Genomic DNA, 15610 nt, shown 5'->3' with positions numbered 1-15610 from the left:
AAGTAAAGTTTTTCATGGGATGTATCCCTTGGACTAGTGTTTTGATATAAGTGAGTATATACCGTTTGTCTCTTTTTGCTTCTGGGTGAACTCACTCATTATGATAATTTCTAGATCAATCCATTTGTCCACAATTTCAGGAATTCCTTGTTTTTAATAGCTGAGTAATCCATAGTGTAAATGTACCATAGTTTCTTAGTCCATTCTTCTACTGAGGGACACTTAGGCTGTTTCCATGTTCTGGCTATTGTGTATAAAGCAGCTATGAACATGGTTGAGCATATGTCCCTGTTGTGTATTAGGGCATTTTCTGGGTATATTCCAAGGAGTGGGATAGCTGGGTCTTGAGGAAGCCCTATTCCCATTTTTCTGAGAAAACACCAGATAGCTTTCCAAAGTGGATGTACTAGTTTGCATTCCCACCAGCAGTGAAGGAGTGTTCCTCTCTCTCCACATCCTCGCCAACATGTGGTGTCATTTGAGTTTTTGATCTTAGCCATTCTGATGGGTGTAAGGTGGAATCTCAGTGTCGTTTTGATTTGCATTTCTCTGATGCCTAACAAGGATGAGCATTTCTTTAAGTGTTTCTCAGTCATTTAATATTCCTCTGTTGAGAATTCTCTGTTTAGTTCTTAGCCCCATTTCGCAATTGGGTTGTTTGATTTTGTGGTGTTTAATTTCTTGAGTTCTTTATATGTTTTGGATAATACCAGGCAAGACTACTATATCCAGCAAAATTATCAATAACCAATGACGGTGAAGACAAGATATTCCATGACAAAAACAAATTCAAACAGTACCTAGCCACAAATCTGGCTTTACAGAAGTTACTAGAAGGAAAACTCCACCCCAACTGGTCAAACTACAACCAAAACTACATAGGAAATAGGTAACTATACCATTGCAAAATTACAACCTCACAAAATCTTGACTGTTACAAATACCAAAAATGAAAGGACTTACCAATCACTGGTCATTAATATCTCTCAATGTCAATGGTCTCAATTCTCCAATAAAAAGACACAGACTAATGGAGTGGTTGCATAAACACGACCCAACATTCTTCTGCATTCAAGAAACACATCTCAACCACAAGGACAGACATTGCCTCAGAGTAAAGGGTTGGGGGAAAATATTCCAAGCAAATGGTCACAAGAAACAAGCTGGGGTAGCCATTCTAATATCTAATAAAATAAATTTTCAACCAAAATTAATCAAAAGGGATGAGGATGGACACTTCGTACTCGTCAAAGGTAAAGTCAACCAAGAAGACATCATGATTTTGAACATCTATGCTCCAAATACAAGGGCTCACACATTTGTAAAAGAGTTGTTAACAAAGCTTGCCCCACTTATTGATACCCACACATTAATAGTGGGAGACTTCAATACCCCACTTTGACTCAAGGATAGGTCTGATTCAAAAACTAAGCCAGGAAATAACCTCATTAACCAATGTCATGAATCAAATGGATCTAACAGATATCTACAGAACTTTCCACCCAAATGCAAAGGAGTATACCTTTTTCTCAGCACCCCGTGGAACATTCTCTAAAATTGATCACATAGTTGGTCAGGAAGCAAACCTCAACAGATACAAGAAGATTGAAATAATACCTTGTATCTTATCAGATCACCATGGTCTAAGGCTGGACTTCAACAACAACAGAAATAACAAAAAGCATACTAACACGTGGAAACTAAACAACTTTCTACTTAATGACACATGGGTCATGGAAGAAATAAGGGAAGAAATAAAAGACTTCCTGAAATTCAATGAAAATGATGGAACAACATACCCAAATTTGTGGGACACATTGAAAGCAGTGCTAAGAGGAAAATTCATAGCACTAAGTGCCTTTAAAAAGAAAATGGAATCATCCCACATAAACAACTTAACAACACATCTGGAAACTCTAGACAAAAAAGAAGCAGAAACACCCAAGAGGAGTAGACACCTAGAAATAATCACACTCAGGGCTGAAATCAATAAATTAGAAACAAAGAGAACAATCCAAAGAATCAACAAAACCAAGAGCTGGTTCTTTGAGAAAATTAACAAGATAGACAAACCGTTAGCCAATCTAAGGAAAAGACAAAGAAACACTATCCAAATTAACAAAATCAGAAATGAAAAGGGAGACATAACAACAGACACCGAAGAAATAAAAAGAATCATAAGAACCTACTTTAAAGGCATTTATGCCACAAAATTCGAAAATTTAAGGGAAATGGACAAATTTTTTGACCAATTCCATTTACCAAAATTGAACCAAGACCAGATAAACAAATTAAATAGCCCTATTTCACCTATAGAAATAGAAGCAACCATTGATAGTCTCCCAACTAAAAAAAGCCCAGGGCCAGATGGCTTCAGCGCAGAATTCTACCAGACCTTCAAGGAGGAGATAATACCGATACTATTCAAGCTATTCCGAAAGATAGAAATGGATGGAACATTACCAAATTCCTTCTATGAGGCCACAATCACATTGATACCTAAACCTCACAAAGACCCAACAAAAAAGGAGAATTTCAGACCAATTTCTCTTATGAACATTGATGCAAAAATACTCAACAAAATACTCGCAAAGTGAATACAACAGCATATCAAAGACATCATCCACCATGACCAGGTAGGATTCATTCCAGGCATGCAGGGATGGTTTAACATACAGAAGTCCATCAATGTAATCCATCATATAAACAAACTGAAAGAGAAAAACCACATGATCATCTCTCTTGATGCAGAAAAAGCATTTGACAAAATCCAACACCCATTTATATTTAAAGTTCTGGAGAGATCGGGAATACAAAGCACTTATCTAAACATAATAAAGGCTATTTACAGCAAACCAACAGCCAACATTAAATTAAGTGGAGCGATACTCAAGGAAATCCCTCTAAAATCGGGAACCAGACAAGGCTGCCCTCTGTCCCCATATCTCTTCAATATAGTTCTTGAAGTTCTAGCCAGAGCAATAAGACATCAAAAAGAGATCATGGGAATCAAAATGGGAAAGGAGGAAGTCAAATTATCCCTATTTGCAGATGATATGATAGTGTATATAAGCAACCCCCAAAATTCCACCAGAGAACTCCTGCAGCTGATAAACACCTTCAGCAAATTGGCAGGATACAAAATAAACTCGAAAAAGTCAGTAGCCTTCCTGTATACAAATGACAAACAGGCAGAGGAAGAAATTAGGAAAACTACTCCCTTCAGGATAGCCACAAACAATATAAAATATCTAGGAATAACTCTAACCAAGCAAGTGAAGGACTTATTCAAAAAAAACTTCAAACCTTTGAAGAAAGAGATTGAAAATGACATCAGAAGATGGAGAGATTTACCTTGTTCATGGATCGGGAGAATCAACATAGTAAAAATGGCCATCTTACCAAAAGCAGTTTACAAATTCAATGCAATCCCTATCAAAATACCTACAAAATATTTTGAAGATAGTGAAAGATCAATTCTCAAATTCATATGGAGAAATAAAAAACCCAGAATAGCAAAAACAATCCTATACAATAAGAGATCCTCCGGAGGAATCTCCATACCTGATCTCAAGCTGTACTACAGAGCAATAGTAATTAAAACAGCATGGTACTGGCAAAGTAATAGGCTGGTGGATCAATGGAATCGAATTGAAGACCCAGAGATGAATCCACACACATTTGCTCGCTTGATTTTTGACAAAGAAGCCAAATCTATTCAATGGAAAAATGATAGCATCTTCAACAAATGGTGCTGGTCTAACTGGATGTCTACATGTAGAAAAATGCAATTAGACCCTTATTTGTCACCATGCACAAAACTCAAGTCCAAGTGGATTAAAGACCTCAACCTAAAACCAGAGACATTAACTCAGTTAGAGGAAAAAGTGGGGAAGAGCCTGGGACACATAGGCACAGGAAACAACTTCCTGAACAGTACACCAACAACCCAGGCCTTAATGTCAACAATTAATCAATGGGACCTCATGAGGTTGAGAAGCTTCTGTAAGGCAGGAGACACCGTCAAGAGAACAAAGCAACAGCCTATACCGACTGGGAAAAGATCTTCACCAACCCTTCATCTGGCAACATAGCCTTTGTATTGTTTTCTAGAAGGTTTTTTTTTTTTTTTTAATTTCAGATCTACTGTCTATGTATTTAATCACATCCCTCAGTCTCTCACTTTCTCTCTTGCTTTCTCTACACTTGCTTGCTCTTTCTCCTTGTCTTGCTTCCACTATAGATGATCACAAACCTATAGATGACCTCTCTCACTATCTTATTTTTCAAACACTCAAGATGTTATCATAAAGAATCTTTCCTCCATCTCTTGTGACTCGTGCACCATCCTTCCAAAGGAACCCTATTTAACTATCAAAAGAAAACACTTTTCGCTCTTTGCCCTCACTTCTCCCCTTTTACTTCAGGAATTAGCTTTTTATACTTTATACTGGGAGATTTTGATGTTTTTTTGTGGTTTGTAATGGGATCATGGGTTACATGCAGAATTCTAGAACTCAGCATTGATGTTTTCTGTTTCTTCAGCTTTCAAAAGAAAGATGAGTTCATTAAGAAAAGAAGGGACACTATAGAGAAAGAGTCAGCTCCGACATTAGTAGCTACTTAGTGAGCATAGCACACCTACATATGTGTTGCATCCAAGGCTTGCCTGGAACACCCCGTGGGTTTTCTCTCCTCGATAGCTGCATGGAGGTAAAGACCGCATTCTAGAATTCCCCAGTCACTCACTAGTCATTTTCAGTTCTCAAAAAGATTTTTCCTTCCCACTGGAACTAGAGAGTACAAAATAAATCTCCAATAAGACAAAAAAAAATTCACACCAAACAAAAAGGAAGTTAAGAGAGAGAAAAAACTGTGATCAAAATATAACTCGGAAAAAAAAATAAGTTTAAAAAAGTGAGCCTTCAGACTGAATTAAAGACAACATGTGTAATGCAGCAACTTTGAAGCATCGAGGAAGAAGTCATGCTTTCCAGGGACTTCTCAGTTTGGCTACAGTGTGCATTGACCTAATATTGTGAGCAGTTAACCCATCTGGGTGTTTAAGATCTGTCCCATAAGCACCTTATGTAGTGACAGCATCAGACAACTGCAGGCAGAAAGGTGAGTCCCTGTAATGACAACACAGGCTCCCTGAGTTTTAAGATTCATTGTTTGAAATCAATGGGCAGGTATTTTTATTAATGTTAATTTTCTCCAGAAAACTATCCTGTTATTAACTAATAAGCCACCCTAATATTTTTTAAAAGTACGAGTTACATTTCATCAAGTGTATCTTCATACTCGGGGGTGAGCCTTGGAATGTGGGGTTTTTTTTGTACTTGTGCAGTTATTCCTGTCCCACACTTACTACTGCTGTGGCTGATCTTGCTGTATTATAGTACTATTCATTATGGTACTGTTACAGCAGAACTTTTCTGGGCTGATGTTGAATATAATTAGAGCTAAGGCCTTCCATGTCTGAGAACAGGCTCAGCAATGACAAGGGAAATGTGAAGGAGTAAGATTAAAACATCTCTGAGTCAAGGGAATAAACAGTCTTAGACTAAATGACACCCATACAGAACCCAGGCTCACCCACCTCTGTAGTAGAGAGAAGTATGAAAGTAGAAAGCATTGGAAATCTCTGGTATTCATTATTTATAATCAATTCAAGAGGCAACATTCTCAGGTTTCTCACCACTGGAGTTGTTATTTGTTGTTTTGTTTTTGTTTTTTTTCAATTTGGAAAACTGAACAGATAACTTGTGTTTCTGGATCTGCATAAAGTATATTCTGGATTTCACCCTGACTGTGTTGGTTAATCTAATGTGATATATTTCTGTCAGTATGGAGGTCAAGACCACTTCCACGTTCAGACAGGAAGGATTTAAGTGAGGGGCAGCATCCATCATCACTCCTTCCCATCATCTTGATAGACTTTGTAAATATTCAATAATGGACTAGGGAAGGCTGGGAAACTTCTGCTTCCCTAGGGGCTGCCAGTAGCATGAAGTGGATCAGAGAGCAAGCTCTCGGGTAAAATACTAAATATTTATATTAACAACGTGTTCCTTTCTCCTGACATATTGTACTGTTTGGAATTTTGTAAAATATTTCTGATTTATCCAAGCTGTTCTAGTTGGCTCATCTAACTTTTACACACCTCTAATCATGGAAACACAAAGTTAATGTATCAGTGTTTTAAGGTCACTACCATATCACATCTTTTCTAATAGGACTCATCTACACTTCTCTGATTTAGATACAAATGGGAGTGTTGGTGTGGCTCAGTGGGTAGAATGTCTTCCAGAGAAGTAAGAAGAACCAGCATTGAAAGGAGGAGTGCCAGAAAAAATGAAAATTTGAGTTTAACTGAAAAAGAATAGCAGTGAAAAATATTGACAATTTCTTTATAAAAGAAATTAAAAATAAGCCTCGGAGAAATGCATACACAAAATCAATTGGCTAATTTATGAAAATTCGGCCAAAAAGAGTAGAAAAGTTAGTTGGGCGGTGATGGCGCACGCCTTTAATTCCAGCACTCAGGAGGAAGAGACAGGCGGATCTCTGTGAGTTAGAGGCCAGCCTGGTCTACAAAGTGAGTCCAGGGCAGCGAAGGCTACACAGAGAGACTCTGTCTCAAAAAACCAAAAAAAAAAAAAAAAAAAAAAAAAGAGTAGAAAAGTTTGATTTTCACCTTTCTCTCTACTTTCTCATGCTGAGCACATATTGTGGAAAAGGTTCTGGGAGACTATAACTTCCTTCTGTAATGGCTTCCTGATCTGATGAACCTAGGGTAGAGAAATAGATATAGTTAAAAACTAAGACTGCAGAAGATAACTCTAAATATGAGAGTGATATTCAGTGGCCAAGGCAAAACATAATTATTCAGTTGTCGGAAGGGATTTTAGGAATGTGCTGAATATTCCACTACAGTAGAATGGTGAATGTGAAATGTTGGAATTTTAAGCACAAGGCTGTAACAGTGTCCTTCAGAAAGAACAGTAAATGCACAGAGTAAGGAAAATCAGCAATCACAGATCACTGTACAAGGTAAGGGCAAGTTTCTTTTTGATGGTGGTGATTAAGGAATATTCAAGGCATTTACTCACCCAGGGGCTAGGGAGAGTGAATGGATGCATTGGAAATCAGGCGGGATCTCCTTTTTTTCTACAACAGCAGTCCACAGATGTCTACCCGCTACCCACTTAAAAAGAGAAGTGTACAAAATCTCCATATATTATAAAGCTGTTATGAAAATAAAACAGTATTTACCTCAAATACAGCACCTCATACTCTGTGCCCATCAGAATATTCACCCCATCTTTAATAAATATGCACAATATTTGAGTGCTGGTGTCTTTGTTAACCTGTTCACAAACAGCGGTGCTAATTCTCCTGATTTGCTTTGCACAGGGTGCACATGCATCAAGCCATCACACTGTAACCCATACATATGATCACTGAAAATCAATACTTAATTTCAAGCAGAAAATAGTCCCCTCTCCTGACTAATGGAACCTTGGTCCTGGACTGCATGGAAAGAGATTGGCAGGCTCCATACAGTGGAGAAGGTTACATATGCACCCAGCCATATATTAGGTACAGATGATTGAATTAACATGTGACATCCTCCTCACATCTCTTGAGTGTGAATTATTACAAATGAGGGCAGTTAGTTCTCCACTTGAATGAATGATGCCAGGGTTTATTGATTTCTCTCTAGTTGGATATTTTGTGCAATAAATCTGACATTGGGAAATGTTTAAGTCTCAAAAGAGCCAAAAGGTTAAAACTGCAAAGAAACATCTTCAAATGTTTTATGAGTCTCTGAAAGATCAGCCTTTCATACTAGGATTCAGTCCAATCCTTGGAATGAGAAATCCACAAACATATCTATTCTAACTTTATAGACCTCTGTTTCTCAATGACCTGTACACATATCCTTTGAGCAGAGGGATTCCAAAGAAGCTGGGTCCTTGTTTAAATACATACACTCTGATAACAGAGGGGTGACCATCTTCAGAAAACATCTAAGGCAACAACACAATGCATAAAGACCATTGTGGATATATATGCATATGTCTAATGAATAATTCAAAATTTCTGTACCAATAATCTACAAGGCTGAAAATTTGAGTCAAACATGCCACTATGTATTGCATGGCTGCAAAATTCACTTCCAAGTCTGGATTTTTCCATAAAAGTGGTTCTAAAAATGACACAGTGACTGTGTCATTCATATTAGAACCTGTAAATGAGAGTTGGGCATGGCATTTGCATGTCATCTTAGCACTCAAAAAAAAATGGTCTCTGGAGTACAGTCTCAGCTACCTAGTAATTTCAAGGCTATCCTAGATAAATGATACTGTCTGGAAAATAAACGCTGAATGGACAAATACATAAATAAAATTATATTGTAACTTTAATTTATCAATATTAAAGAAATATTTTAAGGCTATGCAATTCCATGAATTTTATATATATATAAATAAAATATGCTAGAAAGTTAGAAAACACAGTTGAAAGTTTCACTATTTAAAATCGTCTGCTCTCAGGTGTTGTGGTGTACATCTTTAATTCTAATTCTCAGGAGGCAGAGACAGAAGCAGACAGACCTTTGTGATTCTAAGACAGCCTAGTGTAAATAGTGAGTGACAGGCCAGCTAGGGTTACATATTACTAACATTTCTCAAAAAAAAAAAAAAAAAGAAAAGAAAAGAAAAGAAATCTACCATTACTTGCTATTTCCTTTTTCCTTTTTAAATATCATTATGATTTTAGTTTGTCCATTTTACATCCTGACTGTAGCCCCTTCCCTCGTTGCCTCCCAATCCCACCCTCAAACATTCCCCTTCCTCCTACCCTGTCTTCAGAAATGGGAAGTCCTCCTCTGCAAACATCTTGCAGTATTTGCTATTTCTTAACATTGAGTAAATGCAATAATTAATGACAATAAAATGATCAACTTTCTTGTCCATGTGTAAATCAAGTTACAGCTTACTAAGGGACAAGATTTCATGTATTCCTAGCATCCATTAACCTCCTTGGTCAGTCCTTCCATAGGGAAGAAAGTGTGTCTTGGGCATCTGACTCACTGGGTGAAAGGCTGCGTTAAGAACCATGGTTCTGAGCCAGTGCTTGCCTGGACAAGACTTCCTATATCACTATGTTTCTTTGTGAAGCAGAACTCACAGCACTCACTGGAGGATGGACCTCAAAATATCCACAAACTGAATGGATTAACCCCAACTAAATGAATAAAACGAGGCTGATAACTGTGTGAATCTTACAAAATGGGCATGCTCTTATTTTTAATTTGTATACAAAATTAATCAAACTTAATTTTAATTGTCAATGAAAAAGTATCGGCATACATAATATAAAATGCTGAAAATTAGTAAATATAATCAATTCTGTATTTTCCATTTTTCTAGATAGATATTCTTATTCCTTGTATGCATGTGTGTGTGTGTTTGCATGTATGCAAGTATGTGGGAGGTATACCTGTGCATATATCCTGTACCCATGTGAGTAGTGTATCTGTGAATACAAAAAGCAGAGCAGAACATGCAGCCTGCTGCCCTCCTCTGTCATTCTCTGCCTTCTGATCCTGAGAAAAGGTCTCTTATTCAACTGGAAGTTTTCATTTGGGCTTGGCTATCTGGCCAGCAGGATCTCAGAATCTAACTCTCTGTATTTCCTATGTCGGATTTACAGGCGTGCAGACACATGTCTGGGTTTTTACATCAGTGCTAGGGATTTGAACTCTGGTGCTCATGTGTTCACAGAAAACATTCTTACCAACTGCTGTAGTTTCCACCATTTCCTTTAACACTTACCATTTTGGTCCATTTACTGTTACCAGCTACTATAACTGACACACTCAAGTATATGTCTTTTTATATAATACCGCATTTATTGGTATTGTATATTCAATGCATCAATCTTAAAGTCAAACTTGTTATTATCTTCATTTTTTCCATATGAAGAAGGTATTCCATTTTCTATTTCAACAAGCAATGCTTACTGGTTATTAAAATCCATCATACACTTTCAATATATTAACTTGTTTAGGTTTCACGATAACTCCCAGAGGCAAGAATTATAACGTTTCATTTTCTGATGTGGGGACCGAGGGATATAACGAAATGAATGCCTTCATCCAAGCTCACGGTGTGATTTACTGAAGGAAAACTGGCAGAGTGCAAACTTGCAGCAAGTGAACACTGCTAAATCTTGGTGAGTAGACATGAAGTTGATGCCAGTACAGTTTCTCCTTCAGATTCAAAGAAGAGGAGTTCCCTCTGAGCTTTCTGCATCATAGGTCCCTTACTAACATGTCCTCTCTAAGCACCTGGGAACCATGCCCCCTCACTTTCAGAACCATATGCAACTGTCATTCAGACATTCTCCACAGTTGAGTGGAGAGTGGGGTATGACTTTCACACGAACTGGTGCCTCATATTTGACCATGTCCCCTGAAGGGGGAGACCTGGTGGCACTCAGAGGAAGGATAGCAGGTTACCAAGAAGAGACTTGATACCCTATGAGCATATACAGGGGGAGGTAATCCCCCTCAGGAACAGTCATAGGGGAGGGAAATAAGGGGAAAATGGGAGGGAAGGAAGAATGGGAGGATACAAGGGATGGGATAACCATTGAGATGTAACAAGAATAAATTAATAAAGAATTTTTAAAAAAGAAGAAGAAAACCAACCAAACATGAATTAAATGAAAATTAGTGATGGAGCCACAATGCAGCATTCCTCCATGATTTTTGCTTCAAGCTTTTGCCTTGATTCCTTATTCTTCCAAAGAGTGGCTTGTAACCTGGATGAATCAGCCAAATAAACTCTTTCTTATCCCAGATGGGTTTAGTTGTAGTGTTTTACTACAGCTACAGAAAGGAAGCTATGACATCCACAATGCCTCCAAGGAACTGATTGCACATCAATGGCACAAGTGAGAATTATGCCCTGATGATTTGATAAATTAACAGTTGTCTCATTTTTAAAATACTTTCTCTCAGTTTCCCACATAGGTGTTTAGATGAGATACATTCAAACTATAGTGGATGCTACTAGTAATTTTGTAGCCACCCATATATTTGAAGGAATTTAGTGATTTTTAAGTTTCCACAGTTTCAACAAACAAATGATAAATGTGAAATCTGACAATGGAAATGAACTTCCACAAAATCATGATAGGGCTACAGATGGGGCTATAGATCATAACTTTTATGAGACATTTCATCATGTTAGCAATCCATCTTATTCATAAAGTTTAGTAACAGCAAATAGCAGTGTTTCATTTGCTCTGAAAAGATATCCTTTCAATTTTCCACAAAATATAACCTCAAAGAAAAATCAATATTAGCTCAGAGGAAAGCAATATTATACAAAGAATAAGAGTCAAAATACTAAGGTCCATCTCAAAAATTAAGGAAGAAAGGACAATCACACAAGGTCAAGTTAACTTGGCATACAAAGAAACTCTTATAAAAATAATATTTTATTACAGTTACCATATATCTGTTTTTAAAGTGGACTTTGAACATCCTAGTCACAAGCTCATAAATTGAAACTCACAACCATTCCAACCAATCAAATTCAAGCATTCTGAAAAAGGAAAGAAATAAGATTGAAAATGTTCAGATCCAAACATTATGGAAAAGAAAAGAAGTAACATTGAAAATGTTCAGAGACTTCACAAATTACATAGATGTTTTATAATAAAACTGTTTCTATCTGATTCTGCAGTGAAAGGATTTAATGAATTTTATAAATATAAAATAGGAATGCTAATACATTCTCTCTCTTTAAATGTTCCAACTTACATAAAAGTCAAACAAACACCTGTGTCATATCATCCTCCTTGTTGTCTACTGCCTGAGCTTTCTGATGACAGACAAGCTGCACAGTCCAGTACACACACCTTGCTCCTCACAACTTGAGGATGGTAAGCAATAACTCCCCTTTTACATCATGGTTTTTGCCACAATAAGGAACCATTACTGTCTCTTACCAGTGATCAGATGGTACTTAGATTATAATACATTCAAGAAAAATATTGATGTTCAACAATATAAGTATATGTTTCCATTTGACATTGAATGCAAAAACAGAAGAGAGGTGGGGAAGGAGGGACATAGGGAGGGAAGGAGAAACAAGAATAGGAAAAGCTGTACAGTGGGAGAAAAAGCAATATGAAAGAAAAATCAATGATCCTGTAGGACAAAAAAAAACCAACAAAAAAAAAACAGTAGGAACAGAAAGATACAGTCAGATATTTTGGTGATATTTACACAAACCTGACTTTTCACACTAATAAAGTTACATATCACATCTTGTAGTAAACACTAGCCACATTCAGAGGAGAAGGCCATGTGGAATGTAAACAGAAGATACAGTGGTGTTATCCAAGAAAGAGGTACATGTATAAATAACTTTTACTTGCCAGGTAAAATTGTCATTTTTACTTCTTCAGATGATGGGATGAGATAAGAACAGTACCCTACTTATGTGAATACACAGCTTGATCTGAGCCTAGAGCATTTCTATCTCTGTTCTATCATCATGTCTAGTCCTGGAAGCTTCTAGTCACCACACAATCTAATCTTCCAACCTTAATCTGCTAACCTACGCCTCCTCCTAGAAGCCTCTAGCCTCCTTACAATCTAATCTAGGCCTACATTGTTTCAGCCTTTGAGATTTATGGGTGAATAAGCTCACCCTTTCTAGCTCTTTCTGAACTCTGACTGGCTGGTTCCACTCAACGATTCTGGCCCAATCTTTTCTCTAAGCTGATTGATTCAAATTGGCTTCTCTTGGCTTCTCATTGAATTTCTCTGCTTGGGCTCAAACTAACTCTGGCAATTTGTCTAATCTTCTTGCTTCTTTTTATTCACTAGCTTCATATACCTCTATACAAACTCAAGGAGAAACTCAATTCAACTGCACTGCACTCATTCAATTGAACTGATCTAAACTCAAGTGAACTCAACTTAACTGAACTGATCTGAATTCCCAGGAACTAAATTGCCACTGCACTTACTCCTCACTGACTACCCACAGTTTAACTGACTGTTTACTAGAACTGCCAGAACTGATTGAAATTATTCAACTCTCTCCTCTCCTCTCCTCTCCTCTCCTCTCCTCTCCTCTCCTCTCCTCTTCTCTTCTCTTCTTTTCTCTCTCTCTCTTTCTCTCTCCCTTTTCTCTCTCTCTCCTCTCTTTCTCTCCCCTTGCTGCTCTCTTAAGTTGCCTCTCCTGTCTTTTCTTGTGAGAGTTGGGCATATCCTTTCTCTGACTCATTTTGTCAAATCTTTCTCTGATTTCTCATTTTGTCTGTTACTCAGTTTAAACACCATTGTTTAGTCCAACCAAAGGGATTAAAGGTATGTATTCCAGCCAGATCACACAGATCTAGAAGGACTTTGGACATGATTCTTTTGCCAGAGCAGCCTAGTTGCTCAATTTAAATTTTTTTTTACATCTTCTCCATTTCTATTTCAGCTCAAAATTTTACACAGTTTAATTACTACATGGAAACAATTATCAATCCCATAAACCTAACAGTTCAAATGTCCTTATGTAGATTGGTTGATGCAATGATCCTTATTATTAACAGTCTGAATGTCCTTATGAAGATCCACTGATGCAATGATCCTTCATAATTGCAGTCATGTTTGTCTGTCCTTCAGCTAAGTTCAGTATAAAGATTTTCAGTTTGCCAGTCTTTGGAACAATCTATCTTTCTTCAACTGGTTTGTTCAGAGATCCCATGAAGAGGGGATCAACTTTCTACATCACACATATTGCTCTCTTTATCCTCTTTTTCCTTGAGTTGTACTTTTCATGAGGAAGCTTCTCTCACTCAGATTGGATCTTTTGACACAGATCACCGGGAGGGTTCCTGGGATGAGAGTCCTTGAAGGTTAGGTGGATAAGGATTTGGCAATGACAAACAGGAACAAACACAAAAACAGTTTGAATCTGAGTGTATTTTTATACACAATGAAACAAGTATTACAATTCTTAGAAGATGTGTTCAGTGAGGCAATCATGAATAGAACACAGAAGATGTGTGTAGTAAAGCAATCACAGGAAGGACAGATAACATCATTGTTATTTGGCACAGGAAAGTAGAAAATTATCTAAGGTGAATGGCATAATTACAAGAGCAGGTTAAAAATTATTATGGTCAGTAGTATCTAACCTATATTTCAGTGAATCTTCAAGGTGTGATTTTTGAATTATTTTAATTTTTTATTTAAGGCCCTCTTAACCATATACCAAAACCCATTTCTGACAACACACATATAACCATATGAAATTTTGTTGTTGGAAAATTTTTCAATCATAATAATATTTTGTAATTTTAAAAATGTTTTATAAAAAGAAGTGCTGGTTCTCCCAGAGATAAAGTCATGTCTAGTGACTCTATCTCAAGGGATGGTCTCTTATCCACTTTCTTACTAAACATTTCAGCCTAGACTATCAGGAACATCTTATAGATAAGAAGAAGAATAGAATAGATTAATTGCTATGAGAATTATGGCTCAATAATTTTCACCAGCCAAGAATTCCACAACCAGTTACAGGAGACATCATTCTTTTGAAGTTAATGCCTCAGTCTGTGGAACTTGTCACACAGAATCGACTGGAGTTGGTGTGGCAATACTTATCAATTTTTGTGGAAGCTATAGTCTTTCATTGTCTGTGGAAACACAGACAAAACATCTTCCCCAATGTAGCATGTTTCCTGACTTCCATTTTCTTAAAACATCTTTAAAGTGTACAGGTTAATCTAACTCAGCAGTTGTTTTCTACAATCCAGTATTTTTCACCTAATCTTATTTCCCCTTTCTGTTTATCAAAGTACAATTAGATCCTTATGACCTTTATAATCATTATCTGGCTCTGATTAGTCACTTTTTCAATTAGTCATTTAGTCAATTAGACATCATTGTTGACTCCAGGTAGAGCGATTAAAGGCATGCATTCTAGCCAGAAGCATTAAAGATGAGTATTTCAGCCAGATCACGGAGACCTAGAAGGTCCTTGAATGTGGAGCCATTCCCAGAGTAGCCATGTTGATGGATTAAAATTTCTCTACAGGTACATATGACAAAAGGATTGCATTATGTTTCTCCACTCCCAAATCATTTTGATTTCCAATCTATTGTAGCTACATCATATTAAAAAAATTGCTTCAAGTACAATAAAGACCATTCTTTTTAAGTAAGTTTTAAAAAATCACATACAGGTAGTTTATATCTCAGGGATTTTCTCTGTTCTTTTAAATATTATTTATTTATTTCATCTAAATATTGTCTTCTACTAGACATTTTTCTGTGTTCATATTTACTTCCTCTGGTCTGCTGACCTTCTACATTGAAAGTTTAATTCTTCCCAGAAGTCTTTCAGACTTCTTATTTTCTCTTGTTCCCATTTTTTGATAGCACTGTCTTATTGGAATTTTATTCAATCTTCCAAGAGATGCATCTGTTTTGTACTTCATTCATGTCTATTATACTATACATTGCTTCAATAATTTTACTGAATTTGTGTGTGTGTGTGTGTGTGTGTGTGTGTGTGTGTGT

Source organism: Acomys minous, assembly GCF_964271855.1.
Source record: "Acomys minous genome assembly, chromosome: 2".
Taxonomy (NCBI): domain Eukaryota; kingdom Metazoa; phylum Chordata; class Mammalia; order Rodentia; family Muridae; genus Acomys; species Acomys minous.
Note: the sequence above shows the minus strand (reverse complement) of the source record.